This window comes from Copadichromis virginalis, linkage group LG11, assembly GCF_057382275.1.
Source record: "Copadichromis virginalis isolate Kocher_CV1m ecotype Utaka linkage group LG11, C_Virginalis_male_GT1.1, whole genome shotgun sequence".
In the NCBI taxonomy this organism is placed as follows: domain Eukaryota; kingdom Metazoa; phylum Chordata; class Actinopteri; order Cichliformes; family Cichlidae; genus Copadichromis; species Copadichromis virginalis.
The window spans coordinates 12237380-12253545 of NC_140628.1; the positions used below are offsets into that span (position 1 = coordinate 12237380).

The 16166-nt window shown below is 39.5% G+C and overlaps 1 long non-coding RNA gene across 1 annotated transcript in view; it reads left to right on the top strand.

Moving 5' to 3' along the window:
* Positions 1 to 16166, top strand: part of LOC146698164 (uncharacterized) — a 166656-nt gene that overhangs the window by 103658 nt on the left and 46832 nt on the right. Inside the window, exon 5 of the long non-coding RNA XR_014922995.1 lies at positions 1093 to 1149. This is a non-coding gene — a long non-coding RNA (uncharacterized LOC146698164). The remainder of the gene's footprint in view (positions 1 to 1092; positions 1150 to 16166) is intronic.

Genomic DNA, 16166 nt, shown 5'->3' on the forward strand with positions numbered 1-16166 from the left:
TCTTTGAGGTTGTTTTTGCTCACATCAGACACAGCAGCCCCAGTGTTTGTTTGCAATTTCCACTGGCTCCGGTCCACTCCACCAAACCCATGGGAATTTGTGGATCAGCATCTTCTCAAAAAGCTCCTGGGCGTCACAGTGTACGAGTGAGCACAGAGCGAGTGCAATGGGTGCAGTGATGCTGTTAGTTTTATGTGGTATTTCAGATGTACTCTATGTGCCATAGTTTATGGTAGAATTTAATAGGCAGTGCTGTAGTTTAAGACTGACAGTGTCATTAAATTACTAAATCACTGCAAAAAAAAAAAAGTAAATATATACAGTTTGTCCTTTTCAGTTTCTTTTAGTAAATATTTCATTCTGAGTCCTGCAGAAAGTTAAGAGGCTCTTGAAATTAAATTTGATGTATGTTTCTCTTCATACTTTTGCTATTGGGTTTTACACACTGTATTATTATTCTCACACAATAACACTCAGAATACAGCCTACAAGGCTGTTTTTAACCAGAATATTTAAGGACTGTATAAGCTACAGTGTTTAGCTGCTGTTTAGCTGCTGTAATTTAAGCTAAATATATATACTGTGTAAAAAATGTCAAGACTGGAAGCTAACTACAGTGTTTTATGTAAATGCGGAGCAGATGTTCTTATTGAAGTGATGTCAGTGTGTAAATAATGTTAAACATACACGGCAGCACAGTAACAGTGAATCATTAGCACCTGCAGTAGGAACATACAGCAAATTTAAAAAATACATAAATAAAATTGAATTGAACTGAACCTGCTGTAGGTTGAAATTAATAATGCACAGTTCAGTAGAGGCACAGTGAGTTTGTTTCATGGGTTGTTTGGCTTGTGATATAGATCATAGGCACTCACATGCATTAGGAGACATGTAAAGAAATCTTCAGAAAGATGAATAAAGGTTTGGCGTTTAGACTTCAAACTCACAGAGAACAGTCTCAGAGATGACGTAAAATCATCTCGTGTAGCACGCCGCATTGTCATTCATAGCCTGGAAGCAGACATCTGAAGCTTTGCGTGTAACTGGAGAGTAACATGTGTAGGTAAACAGTGTTACTGTTTGTTTCAGGTGTGTCAGAGTGAGGCTCAGTGGGAAAGATTGCTGTGTCTAGACAGGAGTGTGAGGGTAAGTGTAACATTTTCTCTTTGTTGTAACTTACGGCAAAGACGTGTCTACGTCTCTCAGTTTTCACCCCCTGTTCTCTTTTCTGCAACCCTGATTATTTTTTCTGTTGCCTCCCTCTCTCTCTCTCTGTTTCTGTGCTCCTACAGCTGATTGCATAAATAATTTACGGCATGTAAATCCTTAGCAGCTGTTTGCTCCTCTTTGCCCCGTTTGTTCCTGTTTTCTTTCTTCCAGGTTAACATGGGACTTTTCTCAACCTTGTCACCTCTCCTCCCCTCTCTCTCCCTTTCTGCCTCTGTGCCTGGGGTTAACCTATCTTTCTTTCTCTCTAATTACACTGTTCTCAGTTCCAGCCCTTGTGTCTTCCCATGGGTTTCCATGTCTTTATGTAAGGAGTGGCTTTTTCTTGTATTGATGGGAATTTTGACTTGTAAGTCCATAGCTGTTGTTGTGTATTTGCATGTGGATGTGTGTGTCTTCCACTGTGCGCTTCTGCATGTAGATTGCTGCTCCACAAGACAGCCACCGTGTGGCTTCAGACCCTTACAATCAAGACGCTTATATGGGCTTATTGTGATTACAGTTCTTAGCTGTGCCTATGTACAATTTCGTCTGTCACTCCAGGCTTCAAATCCTCTAAGAAGGATCTCCAATTCAAATTGCGCTGTCAAATTAAGTTTTCTTCTTTTCTGCCGTAGTCCCCTCAATCCATTCCCTAGGTTGGACATGAAGCAATTTTATGTTAAAAAAGAAATAATAATAATACTAAAAAAAAAGAGTCGCTCTGCACAAGAGAATCTATCAGAAAATTGTATGAGGCCAAATTCAAGGGGGGAAAAAAGATGAACAACAAAAGGAAAACTTTACCTTTGGCTCTGTTAAGTCATTTCTTTTCCCCTATTCAATTTCCATTGTTTAAGACTGGGGCTGATCTTTCCAATATTGCTGCTAATCTAACTTCAAAGGGATGCCGGTATGTTAAAACACTTTTTAATTGTGATAAGGAATACGCTTTCATGCTTAAACCCCTTCTCCTCTGTTCGTCTGGACAGAACCCACAAATGCAGAGGCTGTTTTTTCACTCGGCAATTAAAATTAGAATTGGTCACATTTTTCACTGTCAGCCATTTCCTTTGCACACAAAGACATGCGGGCCACACAAGCGTGCGCGTACAGACATATGCAAACCCAGATACTACCATACAATACACATGGTGTTTTTGCTCAGTTGAACCATATCTAAAATAGCTTGCATGAAGACCATTAAAGAAGAAGAAAAAAAATCCTCCTCAAAACTAAAACAACCCTTAAGACCGTGCGGGTCTGGTAGGGCTGATGATTCACCATAAGCTTCCCTGTTACTTCTATGAGACATGCGATGCAGGCTGCGCCTTGTTGTCCAGAGATAACAGATTAACATGATTGCTGAGTGAATCATTTGCACTCTAGTGCTTTTGACATGGAAGATTCTTGAGGCTTTGATACTTGCACAATATTTTGAAGGAGTGGAGCAGTAAGATGTAATTCTGTTGTGACAAAATCAATTTGGATAAAAGCACAATGTAAAAAGCAAGAGTGGCATGAAAATGAAGTATTGGTTACAGCTGATAGGGAAATTGTCTATTTTGCCTCAGAGCTTTGAATATGAGTGCATCTAAAAAAATTTTCATAAGAAGAGTGAAAATTTGAGGAATGGGGAAAAACAAATATACTGTGCTTGCTGCCCAACCCAGTCACGTGATGGGTTTTTGTGTTTCCCATCCAGGATGCATTTAAATGTACGTCTGTAAATCAAAGCTTTTTTAAATATACATGAAGTGGCTCAGTATTCTCCGAGAATAGTTGTAATCTGGAGAGATGTGTCCTTGTGTCTTTGCTTATGGCCCATGTTGAACAGGGACATTTGTCATACTTAAAAATTTAATTTCCTCTGTTGCAGCTCCTCCACACTTATTTATCTAGTCTTATATGATATGTGAAAAAGTGTAAGAGGTGGGTCACTGAATCCTTCTTTTCAAGGTTCATCAAAAACTAGTGACAAAGAGCTGTTTCTTCCCACTAGAACTCCATGAACAACAGAATCTGTCAGTAATAAAAAATACCAGCAATTTATCTGACCCTTGCTGAGCAAGCAAGACACAAACTTGCAGAAATACGATGTATTACTGCTCCCCCTACAGTCAACTCACAGTTAGACAGATAGCCACTTATATTTGAGTGGTGATGATGTGTCTGTTCGTCACACGAAAGCAGACACACACAGACACACAAAAAAGTCGGCGCAGTCCTGTGACCACACACCAAACTTCAGCTTGTACCATCTCCTGTAGGCTGCAAGAATGCTGGAGTGACAAAGGCAGCACTTTGGACAGCTGGCACAGGTTCAGGTGTGGGCCAATAACTTGCCTGTAGTGGAAAAGTCCTTTTGTGACTTTGCAGTCGAGACAGGCAGCTCTGTTCTTCCCTGCAGCAGCACTCACATTTCACACTCAGTTTGAGCATTTGCAGTATGTCAAAAATCCTGACTGAGTGTTTCGCTGACATGACTTAGACAAGGATTTGTTTCTGCATTTGAGGAACAAATTACTAGTGACGGCACAGAAGTAGAACCTTCTTGAATCCATGTCCACTCTGTCTAGATTCTTGTTTTTCAGTCTGAACCAGTTATGTGCATGTGCGGTTGTGTATGTGCTTAAATGTGTTCATGTCTGTGCTTGTTTTCCCGTGAGATTTATTTGCATGTGTGACTGCGCGTGTGACCCTGTGTGGCTGCGTGACCCGATTGTGAGTCTACAGTACTCGGCAGAGTGAGTGAGGTCTGTGAATCTGTTTTGCTTTTTTTGGGGTTGTTGTGCAGCATGGCCTCATTACCCAGGTGTTTACCCCTAACCACAGGAAGCTCTTGTCAGTGACGACTGTCTGCCGGCAAACATTGCCTGAGGGAAAGAAAGACAGGGAGGAAGGAACCTAGCAAAAGAGAGACAGTTGAGGGGAGGCATGAGAATCAGAGATGTCTGTCTGTCTGCTTGTCTGTCTGACTATCTATATATCTGTATATACTGTATATGCTCTATATATATTTCTCTAAATGTGTGTGTGGTTGTGCCAGTCAAACCTTCACTGGCAGGTCACTGGGTTCTTCTGTTTCTCCACCAGTGAAGGGAGGGAGGATAAGAGACGGGGAGGGAGAGAGGAGAGGAGGCATACAAGCTGCTGACAGGGATTTATGAGCTGATAGTGTCAGACTGCAAGCACAACAACAGTCTCCCTGTCTCTGCCTGTCTGCTCATGGAGGGAGAGAGTGACAGAAAGAATGGAGGGGGTGTTGGAGGAAGAAGTGAGCCAGCAAAATGAGTTGAAAATGAAAGAGCAGAACAAGAGAGGAAGTGAGCCAGGGAATAAGGCAGGATCAGGATTGGGATGTTATTTTATTTGATTCTTTCTTTGTCGTTTACTCTTTTCCTTTTATCACAATGTGGGTTTTTTTCTTCACAACCCTTCATTTACTCGCCTTTCAACATCACCTTTGTATGACTTGAATTGACTGTTGCGTTGGCTGATTTTAATTGTTTAGACCAATGATGTGAGTAAGAAACAGAGCGTTTAAGGCTGCTGTTGGTCTTGCATGGCCAAGAAGAAGAAGATGATGATGATGATGATGATGACAGTACAAACACTGTACAGAGATGACCAGACATTCATATGCTGGATGGTAACATTTCTTCCATTGTGTTGTTGTGACACATCAGTAGCTCAGATAAAGACGGTGATTATGCGTTTGATAAGCTGAGGCTACTGCAATGAAGTGTGAACAGTTGTTCCATTTTAAGAACTGTGCAGGAATACATACTAGCACAACTGTTCTTTGTAGTTGTGTGTCTGTGTGTGTATGTGCGTAGAAGAGACAGAGTGGCTGTTTAGATATGTCATGGTGAATCACAGCTAAAGTGTTCACTGCTAGATGACACACAGTAATATATAGTAGTTGGACTGTCTGACTGTCTGGCGTATGAGAGATCCATTCTGGAGTTAATTTTGTCTAATTAATGTTGTAGGATAAATCCATAATAGCTGTCTTTAGTTTGTTTCACAATATATTCCCATGTGGCTACAGTTAAGAAGATAGCACTTAATTCCCCTATTATCAGTATAAAATCTTATCTTATACTACACTTGCATAGTGAATCTTATGGGAGTCAGTACTGTAACTATATATCTAAGCTACTCATCCTTTGCGTTTAGGTATACTTATGGTATATTTCAACTTTTTACATGTGGTACAGACATGCTGAGTGCTGTTGTCTGTTAATCGCATATTCTTAGGCCTAAAAATATGTTGTACTTATAGACAACCCATAAACTTAATTTCCAAAATTGATTTCCAGTTTTGGAAGTTGTATAATTGTGCCTGGAATACCATGCCCTGTTGAATGTTATGACTATGATAATAACAGTGATCCAGATGTGAAGTCTGCCAGACTGGCATGTTGGGGGGAAAAGCAGCCTGACTGTGCACAGCATACATGCCCCCTGGGAATAATACAGACATCTAGTGATTTATATGTCAGTTCTTTTTTTTCTTTTTTTTAATGACATAGTATTAAAGAGTAGTGATTCATGAGGCTCTTTTCATTTCACATCGAAACTCTGACTTGTTTCAGGCTATAGCTTACACTTTCCAGTATGCTTAGTAATGATCCTACAATAACTTTCCCAGAATTTCAAATGCCAGCGTCTTTCTTTTTGAATTCTTGTCTGTAGATAATAGTCACAGCCCCTGTGCGCCAAATATTGATTCAGTGACGACAACGCCAGTTGGGCATAGATACCCTACGGTGCAGATCCTTCATAAGAAAAGCTGGCCCTGTGGTTGGTGCTTTTTTCCAACCAGTAACAGTACAGCGTGGTAAGGAGAGTGACAGTTTGGGATTTTTTTTTTTTTTTGGACAGCTAGTGGTAAAAGATAAGGGCAGAAAGCAAGGCAACCTATGAAATTTAGAAAGAGCATGTTGCACTGTTGGGGCCCAAATCTGAGCTGCACTGAATGTTATCACAAAGGTAGTTTGGATCCTTTAACCTCCTAGGACCTGGCGTCCACATATGTGGACATCACATTTTGGGTTATTTAGACCAAAATACTCAATTTTGCTCTACAAGGGCCTGATATCCACTTACGAGGACATTATACTGCTACTGTTCTATCAAATTTTTAAACGAATATCCTCATATGTGGCTCTTATTTTTCTTAAAAACAAAAATAAGGTAAAAAAAAAAAAGATCTGGTAATTCTTTGTATTTACGTTAATCGGGCCCCAATATGCCCAACTATCAAAGAGAAATTAAAAATGCATGCCGTGGAAGAGTTTGGGTCTTAGGAGGTTAAAAATTAACTTGATATTCCACCAGTTTCAAACAAATATCTCATCATAGTAGTATGTACTATAAACGTATGTGCTATGTGCAATACCTGTTACTCAAGGTAACCAAAATATTTCAACGAAAGATAGCAACTGTTGTTTTTACCCATCATATTTCTGCTTTGTTAAAACCCAGCCACATGGGGGCCACAAACATACCTCCTCTTGTCTGAAGAGTCGCAAACATGCAGATCATCGGTAAGAATTGTGATGTGTAGTGAGATTAGGTAACAGGTGAAAGAGAGCTGGGAGAGGTGGAGGTTTTCACCAGTGAGAAGAGGAAGAACAGGAGTACAAGCGCAACATTTCATGTGTCACAGTGAGAGGGAGACAGGTGGAAAGGTGAAGATGCAAGGAGAGAAAGAGATAGTGAAGGTAAGGTTGTTTATACACTAGGGGTTCACCATTCCAGAGAACAAGCAGTGCACAAGAGAGGTGAATAAGAGAGTGGAGGCAGGGTGGGGTGGGTGGAGACGAGTGTTTGCTGTGATTTGTGACAGAAAGACAGCAGCCAGAGTGAAAGGGAAGGTTTACAAGATATTAGTGAGACTTGCTATGATGTATGATTTGGAGACCGTGTCACTGAGAAAACAGGAGGCGGCAGCAGAATTGTATTCCTAAGATTTTCAGTGGTGAGAAAGTGGCAACCACTAAAGGGAGAGAAGAAGAAGATATTCGCCTTCTTTTACCCTTTTGAATTAATTGAAACTTTTATCCATAAAGACTAAATGTACTAAAATTAAAAATTCTTATATCTGTTTCTTATGTATGTGTTTGCACAGTGCAGATCTACACAGAAGCTTACAGGAAACTGAAGAAGACGGGTGAGGTTAAAGAGGACAGCACGATGGAAAAAACAAGAATGAAAGCAGCCAGTGATAAATATTAACTTTTGTGAAACATTTTGAGCATTTGCATCACTAAAAGTCCTCATATATAGCTGTTTGTCATCGCCTTAAACTGCTAGAATTTGATTTTAAAAATACGGGTATCATGTAGCGGTTCGAGTTAGAAGCTGGGAATATGCAATCACATCTGTAAGAGTTACATTTCGCAGCTCATTGTATCTCTGACTGCAAAATAAAGTTTGATAACAATCTGTTTTTGTGTTATTAATATGTTGTATGGAAATAAAGAAAAAAAACCAATGAAAGCACTTTTTAAATGCTCTTTTGTAAATCTGTTTTTAAAAAAAAACAATATGTCTGCACAAGGGCCTGTAATTAAAAGGGAAAAGGGCCTCAGTGTGGCATTTCCTGTATGCTATAGGAACATCACTGTGGATTTTATGTGAAACATTCAGAAGTGGTGGATGTCACAAGAATCATAGCCACTAACCTGTGCTAGTCTGGTAAAACATGCTAAAAGCCCGTTGATGTCGAGTCCCTTACTGGGATGAAAGTCACTATTGTTTCTGTCTCTGTGCGCACACCTGTGTTTTTGTGCGTGTGTGCACATGTGTGTTTGTCTGCCCTTACACTGATCTGAAGAGAAAGTAGTTTCAAAGGGAGCGACTCACATGTAATAACATGCACTCGGCAAGTGACAATCCACATGCACACACACACACAGGTGAAAGGTGACAAAATTCCCTCTTTATATCTTTACATTGCAAATTCTTTGTTGAACAGTGTATCTAGGAAAAGTTCCAACACAACAGTGTATTCACATATATACTCTCTATATATGTGCATTTTAACTCTCAAGAAGTAGCTTTTACAATTTAACCACAAGGGAACAAATACTACATTAAGAACATCTATTCATACAATATGTAAAACTCTGGAGAAGTATGTCCAGCACTGCAAAACATCTAAAGACTTCCACTTTCATCGTCACAACATAGATTATCAATGAATATTGCATTGTTTTGAGAAAAAAATCTAAAATAACATAAAGAACTTTAATGATCACTCAGGAGACTTGTGAAAATATGAAGCTTTACTTTTCATATGAGAATACCAGCAGTCTGGGAATGCTCAGAGGTACAGAACCAAGTGCCTCTTCCTCTGCTTTCAGAGAGAAAAGAGAGAAGAGAGGTAATTATTTTTCCTTCCACATCTGCATCTTAAAGCTCTTTAAATAGTTTAGAGTTCAGCAGCTCGTTCAGTATGCTGCGATAATGATGGTGGTGACTTTAGATGAAAAATATCTCACGTCTGTAATTTGATTTGAGTTTGATCGGAGGTGACTTTTAACTCATAGGGTAGGGAAACCTAGGCGTAGGCTTGCTTTTACAATATGCTTATTGACCAGTTCTTTATCCTCATAGGGCCAATATAAAAACAACAAGTTCATATCGCAGTACCAAATATGAAGTCAAAAATCCCTATACTATAAAATGCTGCAGCAGGCTCCTACTCAGCGCAGCGCCATGGCAACTCAACGCACAATTTTATGTCAATCCATCCAGAAGTTCTTTAGAGGTTCTTTAGCTACATCATCCTGTCCCATAACTCCACTGCCATGGCTAAAGAGTAGAAAAAAAGTGTTTTTTATATAAGAATGTCCATTTTCAGCCAGCATAGAGCATGTGAAATACCAGAGCAGGGTTCGCTTAGGGACGAACTTCGAGGCCGGCCTATCTTTCTCCTTCTATCTTTGCATGCGGTTACTAACACCAGCTTCCCTCGTCACATGCGACCCCCCGCCTCACTTGTTCACCCACCATATTTTCCACCTACAGTTTATTGCACTTCCTCTTCTTCTGCTCAAGGCCCCTAGTCTGTCTGCCAGACAGGAAAAACAAAGACTTTGGGACTATCATTACGGTCCAAATGGTATATCACACTGTACCATTGAACGGTACCTCATTGAATATTCAGTAGTGTTACACAGTATCTATTTAAGAAAAACTAAAATAAATTCATTAGATACTTAGGAAGTTATGGACATAATTTAAGTTAGCTTTCATCTGTGTCCTCATTCATGCAAACTGGTATTTGAAACACGAGCTGTGCTTTAAACTTTAATTTAATTTGGTAAAGAGCCGAGAAACACAGCCGACTTATCAGATGAACACACGTACAAGCACGCATGTTTAACTGCACGCAAGGTGTCAGTTGAATTGCTGTCCTTGTTTCACAGTTTCAGGCCAAGAATGAAACTATTTGAGGACAAAACTCACTAATGTTTAAATTACATGCTTGACATCAAATAATTATCAAATAAAATAAGTAGGGCAACAGCTATATTTACCCTATCACATGAATTTATTCCAAAACCGGAATGATTTTATTGAAGTTTTATGTTTTGTTGGTCAATACCTCTCACTACGTAATTGCAATTTATTAATTAATTAAAAAATTGTCACCAGTACATATTTTCAGGCTTAAATAATTGTAAGAGACAATTAAGTGTGTAATAGTATATTATGACTGCAATGTCCAATTAATTGCTGGAATGTATCTTTTTCCACTTGTTAGCTGCCATGACTGTTTTTTTCCCTCTTATGTACCTCAGCCAGGATGTGCACAAGTCTGCCAGCCGTTAACCCCACAGAGGAAGTGTGCAGGAAATGAGATCAGCCTTAAACAGAGGTAACGCCTAAGCCTGAACCACTGACACCAGACCAATAACTGTCACTCATTGCACCTGATGCAGAGATACTAAAAATGTAGCAAATAACAGGAAAGTAACAGAAAGTAACAGTAACAGAACAGAACAGAAACGATCAACACAGCAGAGCCATCAAAGAGAAAAGCAAATCATATGAAAGAAAACTAGAACTGAACTTAAAGAAGGGATGGGCTTGAAAAGACAATGAGATCAGATCAAATTTAGCAGAAGAGAACAGAGAAAAGAAAGATGTGCAGCTTTTAGAATCACACATATTCTGGTAGAAAAGATAACAGTGTTAAAGTTAGGCTGAATCTATGCGTGACCAAGACTACATTGTTGCATTTTGCTTTACAAGGCAACAGAATAGACTAAAACATTACAGCCAAGACCACATTAAAACGAAACAGCCCCGTGATGCTCAGAAGAAAGAAGAAAATTACTTGTATTAACTTTTAGATATAATATATTTGGAAAATATGATGTTTCAATAGCTAAAAATACCAATTCTGTGGGCAAACTCATACAGTAACTGCTGCTACGGCCTGTACGTATTCTTGTTACCATGATGAAAAACACATTTCGAAACTTCACAGAGGAAACCAGGCCTGGCAGTACTGTGTGCGCACATGTGGATGTGAGTATATGTTGTGCATTTCTATACACTGATCTCAGCACGCACATCAGTGCACATCAGAATGAAAAAGAAAACACTGCATTTTTTTTTCATTGAGCGCACAGACAGGAAGAAGGAGCAACCATGTACACTATATCCAAGCACAACAACTTTTTTTTCTCCTTGAGGTGCAATACACAACTGCAGTTAGTAGAAACCTGCTTTGTTATGCTAAGTTTATGTTCTATTTTCATTAAACCCCTACATAAATTTGTCAGTTTTTTTTAAAGTGCCCGAATATATACAAACTGAATATGAGGGCAATCCCAAAAGTAAGGTCTCCAAAGCAGTGGTGACGTAGAGAAACTGGCTGCTGGCCACACTGTTGTGATGGGTGCTTCCTCCAAACAAGCATGCATGGCTTCGCTGGGATGCTCAATCTTGGCTCGGCAGCCCTTGAAAATGGAGCTCCCGTTGAACGCTACCACCAAGTGCAAAGTTCGCGCAGTTATTTGAGAATGCCAAAGGTGTTAAACCAGTTGAAATTCATCGCCACTTGACAGAAGTGTATGGACACTCATGCATAGATGTCAAAAATGTTTGTTCCCTAAGTTGAAAGAGCATTTGTCTGGAAGGCGATTCTGCTCCGACGAAGAGGTCAAAGATGACGTTCAATGCTTACTGAAGGACATGGCAGCAAGCTGGTATGACATGGGCATTCTAAAACTGCCACAGCATCTACAAAAATGCTTCGACCGAAATGGTGATTATGTAGAAAAGAAAATAATTCTTCAGCCTTAAAAATCATGTAGATATTATAGAAAGTAAACAGAGTGATTTTCTAACGAAGACCTTGCTTTTGGGATTCCCTTCGTATATCAGAGACTCTGCAGTTGTCAATCACTTTCTTATTTACTTCATAACTTAGTCGCTTGAACTGCTCACCGATCCATCTGCTTGACCGTGTAGTGGCGCATGTTTGAATATTTGTTGAAGAGCAGCTTTTGTATTAAAGCCACTCTTTTCAAATAAAAGATACCAGATAAGTAATGTATGCATGACCCTTTACTCAAATATAATGAGGTCCATTTTGTACTTAAGGGCCATTAAAAGTACTTAGTAAAATTTAGAAATGTTAATCTCTGTCTGCAGATGGGACTCTTTGTCAGACAGACACTTGCCTCGATGAAAAAATAGCCAAATGCAGCAGGAGTTATGAATAATAATAGTGTAACAAAAATAATACTAATGTTTCATAGCTGTGAACTGTCACCTGACCGAAAAATATAATTAACATATGGTGATATTCAAGGCTTTGTAACACATTACGTGATTCAATGAGTGACTGATGAAGCGGGTAAATATACGAACAAATAAATGAATAGGTAATGAAATGATTAATTATTTAATTAGTTAAACAAACCAAGCAAGCGTCAGACACTAACAATGCTCAAAAGCATCATTATCATACCTGCATAATCACACCCTTGCACAAAATGTCACACGGTTTTAACACCATTTTAAACCTATTTATGTACTTTTAACCACGCACACCTAAATCCCACTTTGCATACTTTATTGGCATGTTCTTCTCAGAAAACACACAGAACATGTGAACTCTTGGTTCTTAAATGACTATCACTTTGCTCCGCTCTTTATAAATGTCATGTTGTTGTCAAATTAAGATATTTATTTAAGACATACCAGTCTACATCCTACAATTTACCTTTAGAAGCAGCCCTGCTAGTGTGGAATCACTGATAGTTAAAGATTTCTGAAGGGACTAAAACCAAGGTTACAATTAATCAGAGATTCTCTGTTAGATCAAGACTTTATCTCCACTGGAAAATCAACCCCTGCTCCTACACATCAGTCTGATAGAAGAGTAGCTGGAAGACAATCAGGAAGAAACGGCATAGAACAAATTATAGGGCCATGGGTGTGACAGAGCATTGCATTCCCGAGGCAGACTCTCAACTGTATAACTCTGGAAGTGAATCAGTCTAATATTGTGATCCCAGATATCCACTGTCGCAGGTTTGGAACAATTCTTGACATGATGTCTGCTGCCATGTACAAATGCCCTGACATATGTAGGGCCACGAGTGAGCATAAGAAGGGTATCGTGAAGCATGTAGCTTTACGTTTTTTTGAAAACCAGTGGCTTTCAGTAACAGCCTGCCCCACTTCATTACCATCAACATTATCCAGATATATTTTTTGGTGTGTGTCCTGAGGTATAAAACAAGGCTTCCTTTTACCCATTAGGAAACTAAGAACTCGGCTTCCCTCTAATGAAGGGTGAAGAAAAAAAGGTGTACAGGGAAGAGGATAAAGACTGAAGAAGTTAAAATGTAGAACAACGTTACTGTTTGACTGATGTGTGCTTGTGGTGGTCATCAGGGTCATCATGATGAAATGCGGTGGTCAAACAATGAAGCTGTTCCAATTCGCAAAAAGTATTGCTGCATCTATAACAGCTTATTAAGGTTATTATTAAAGCATGCGTTTAAACAGTTTGGCTCACTGATATCGACGTCTCTTTTTCAAGCGAGTGTTTACACATAAACACAAGACATATACAGTTTAGGAGTAGAAGGATGGGCAGACAGAAATAATGTAGCGTCACAGGTTTTTGTAGCTCATTCAATTTCTAGGCACCATATTATTTTAAATACAGTTTTACGAAGTACCGTGTGACTAAGAGGCACAGCTAATTTTAAAATGTCTTGCAACCTGACATCGAAAGCACTGTAGTTAAATTTAATCAAAGGGCCGGGGCAACCAGTCAGGTTTTGTAAATAAACACCTTACAAAGGTGCTCTCTCTCACTAGCCAAGTATGACCATGCCACTTTGCCATGTAACCTGGTGGGAAAAGCAACATCACCTTTGATAAACTGCAATTAACTGTGACACGCAGAATCAAATGGCTACAGGGTAGATGGAGATAAGTCTGAATAGTCATATTAAGTGTAATGTAATAAAAGGCAGTTTAAAAATAAATAAAAATCACAAAAAGTGACTGCTGACTAAGAAAAACAAATCATGATCCTTAGGTTAGTGTCCAAATCTTTTTTATCTTTTCCAAAACATTAAAATACTGCTATCTTGGACACTTACAGGATAGTTGGACACTTGTAGGTAGTTAAGTCTTAACTAAATAATATTTGACTCAGATTAACAAGTGAAACAGAACTGTAATATGTTGATAGGATGAAAGCCTTAGCGGCCTCAGTAGCTCCCTGGATCAAGAGACTGTATTCTCAGAATTCTATTAACAAGTTGATCGCTTTGTTTTGTAAGCTGGCCATCTGTAACCCTGCAATACCTGTTAGGGCAGGTGACTTCACCAAGAAAGGAGCAGGAGAGAGAAACTATTCAAGTGAGGTCTTGCTCCACCAGAGGGAGAAAACCACGGGCAATATATATGCTCCTTGTGTATGTAAAAAAAACATATTTGATACTAAAGTCAGGCAGAAGAGATTCCTCCAGTGTGGGGCACACATCTGCACTCTCCTTAAAATTAAAGGTAGCATCCACAAGGTTTTTCACACGTCTCATTTTTACTTAGAGGAAAGACAGTCGCTACATCTACATCCTCCTCGTGTTTTCCCCCCTGTTTCAGTCCTAGAGTGGCAGTATGTGATGGACTGTGGAAGCACTTTTCTCTTCCTAGTGTGACCGTTTCAATCCTTTTAATTTACCCTGAGTACTAAAAAGTGGAAGCCTGAACCATGATTGCTGATTATTCACCTGGACTGTATTCTGTATTCAGTATATTGTTTTCCCAAACAGGGCAAAAACTTATCATGATCATCTTTACATGGCACAAAAATAGCACAAGGATGTCCCTAGTGGCGTGCCATACTTCATCTGCTATTACTCTTGTAAAGACAGGGACCGGCAGCAGAAAGGAAGCGCTCACCTCTTTGTCTGATGCAAACACGACTAGCTTTGTGGAATTAACATATCTCAGCGAGACACATATTCAGTATTGAATATGTTTGTTGGTGACTGCAAGCAATAGGCTACCCCTCAGGGGCATAGAGGCATCAACTACCTGAGGCTTGTAGGGTCCTTTGTTCTGATTTTGCTTATACTCTTATACAGTAATAGGACAGAGATGTCAACTTTACCGAGCTGGAATACAGTTATTTCAATTGCTGCTAGCTGGCTTATAATGTCTATACTCCAGCAAGAGTCCCCCTCTGCATGTAAGTTCACGAAATTGCAAGCAGTACAGTTGTACAGGGAATCACATCCATCATAGCCAGAAGTGAAAATCCAGAGCAAGTGAAACAATTCAGGATCTCTGACAGATACGTCAACAGTAAAACATACAGCATGACTGCGCAAACATACAGAAATATCAACACTTACATATGCAATACGATACACAGCAGAGGGAGTCTATGACAGAAAAAAGTATTAAATGACAAAGAACATATTCTATGAATCTTTAAAAAGCTATTATCAGTATCTTATTATATGTATACAGCGTATATATTTACATAAAATATGCCTTCTAAATGTCATTTGCACAGCATACTCTACTGTTTCATTTGTTCTAGGAAACAAGGGCAAACTAATTTAGCAAAACAGAGTCGGCTGGCTGATGCAACACAGTGAAATTTTAGGAGCAATCATGCACAATGAACCACTTCTGTCAGACCACCTATCGAGCTGCATGTGTGTGCTTGTGCATGTGTGTGTACAAATCAGTGTCAATATTTTCCTGTACTGTATGTGTGTAGGTGTCTAAGTGTGCACCTGTCACTAATGTACATAAGAAATTCATGTCTTCTCTGTTCTCCACTCCTACAGTGCAGCCTGAAGGCAATTTTCATCACTACCTCATGCAACTGCAGGTATATATTGTGGCCTGTTCCTAGTATCTTGCTGAAGTTTTGGCTGTAGGTGATATGATCCGAAAATCCCTCCACTTGAGCTGTGCCATGTAATTTAAACTGAAATCCATAATAAGTCTGCTCAGAACAGTGCTACTGTTGTGGCTTATTTGTCACTGTTGTAGGTGAAAACTGCTATTATTTTTGTGTATTTATCCATCCATCCATCCGAGGAAGAGAGAGTCTGCCAAGACTCATGTCCAGACCCATATAAGAGGCATGAAAATAAATAAATAAATAAAGGCTTGGAACTGACTTGACGTCAGATCTAAGCACAGCAGGCCATTTATTTTTTAAAGTTGCATGGTTAGATTTGGAAATGGGTGTATCACAATCTAAACTGCAATCTTTGTAAAGTAGTTTGGTTCCCAAATTTTACCAAACAGCAAGTGAAAGCATCCATCCATCTTCATCCGCTTTGTCCGGGGCCGGGTCGCGGGGGCAGCAGCCTAAGCAAAGAGGCCCAGACCTCCCTCTCCCCAGCCACCTCCTCCAGCTTATCCGGGGGAATACCAAG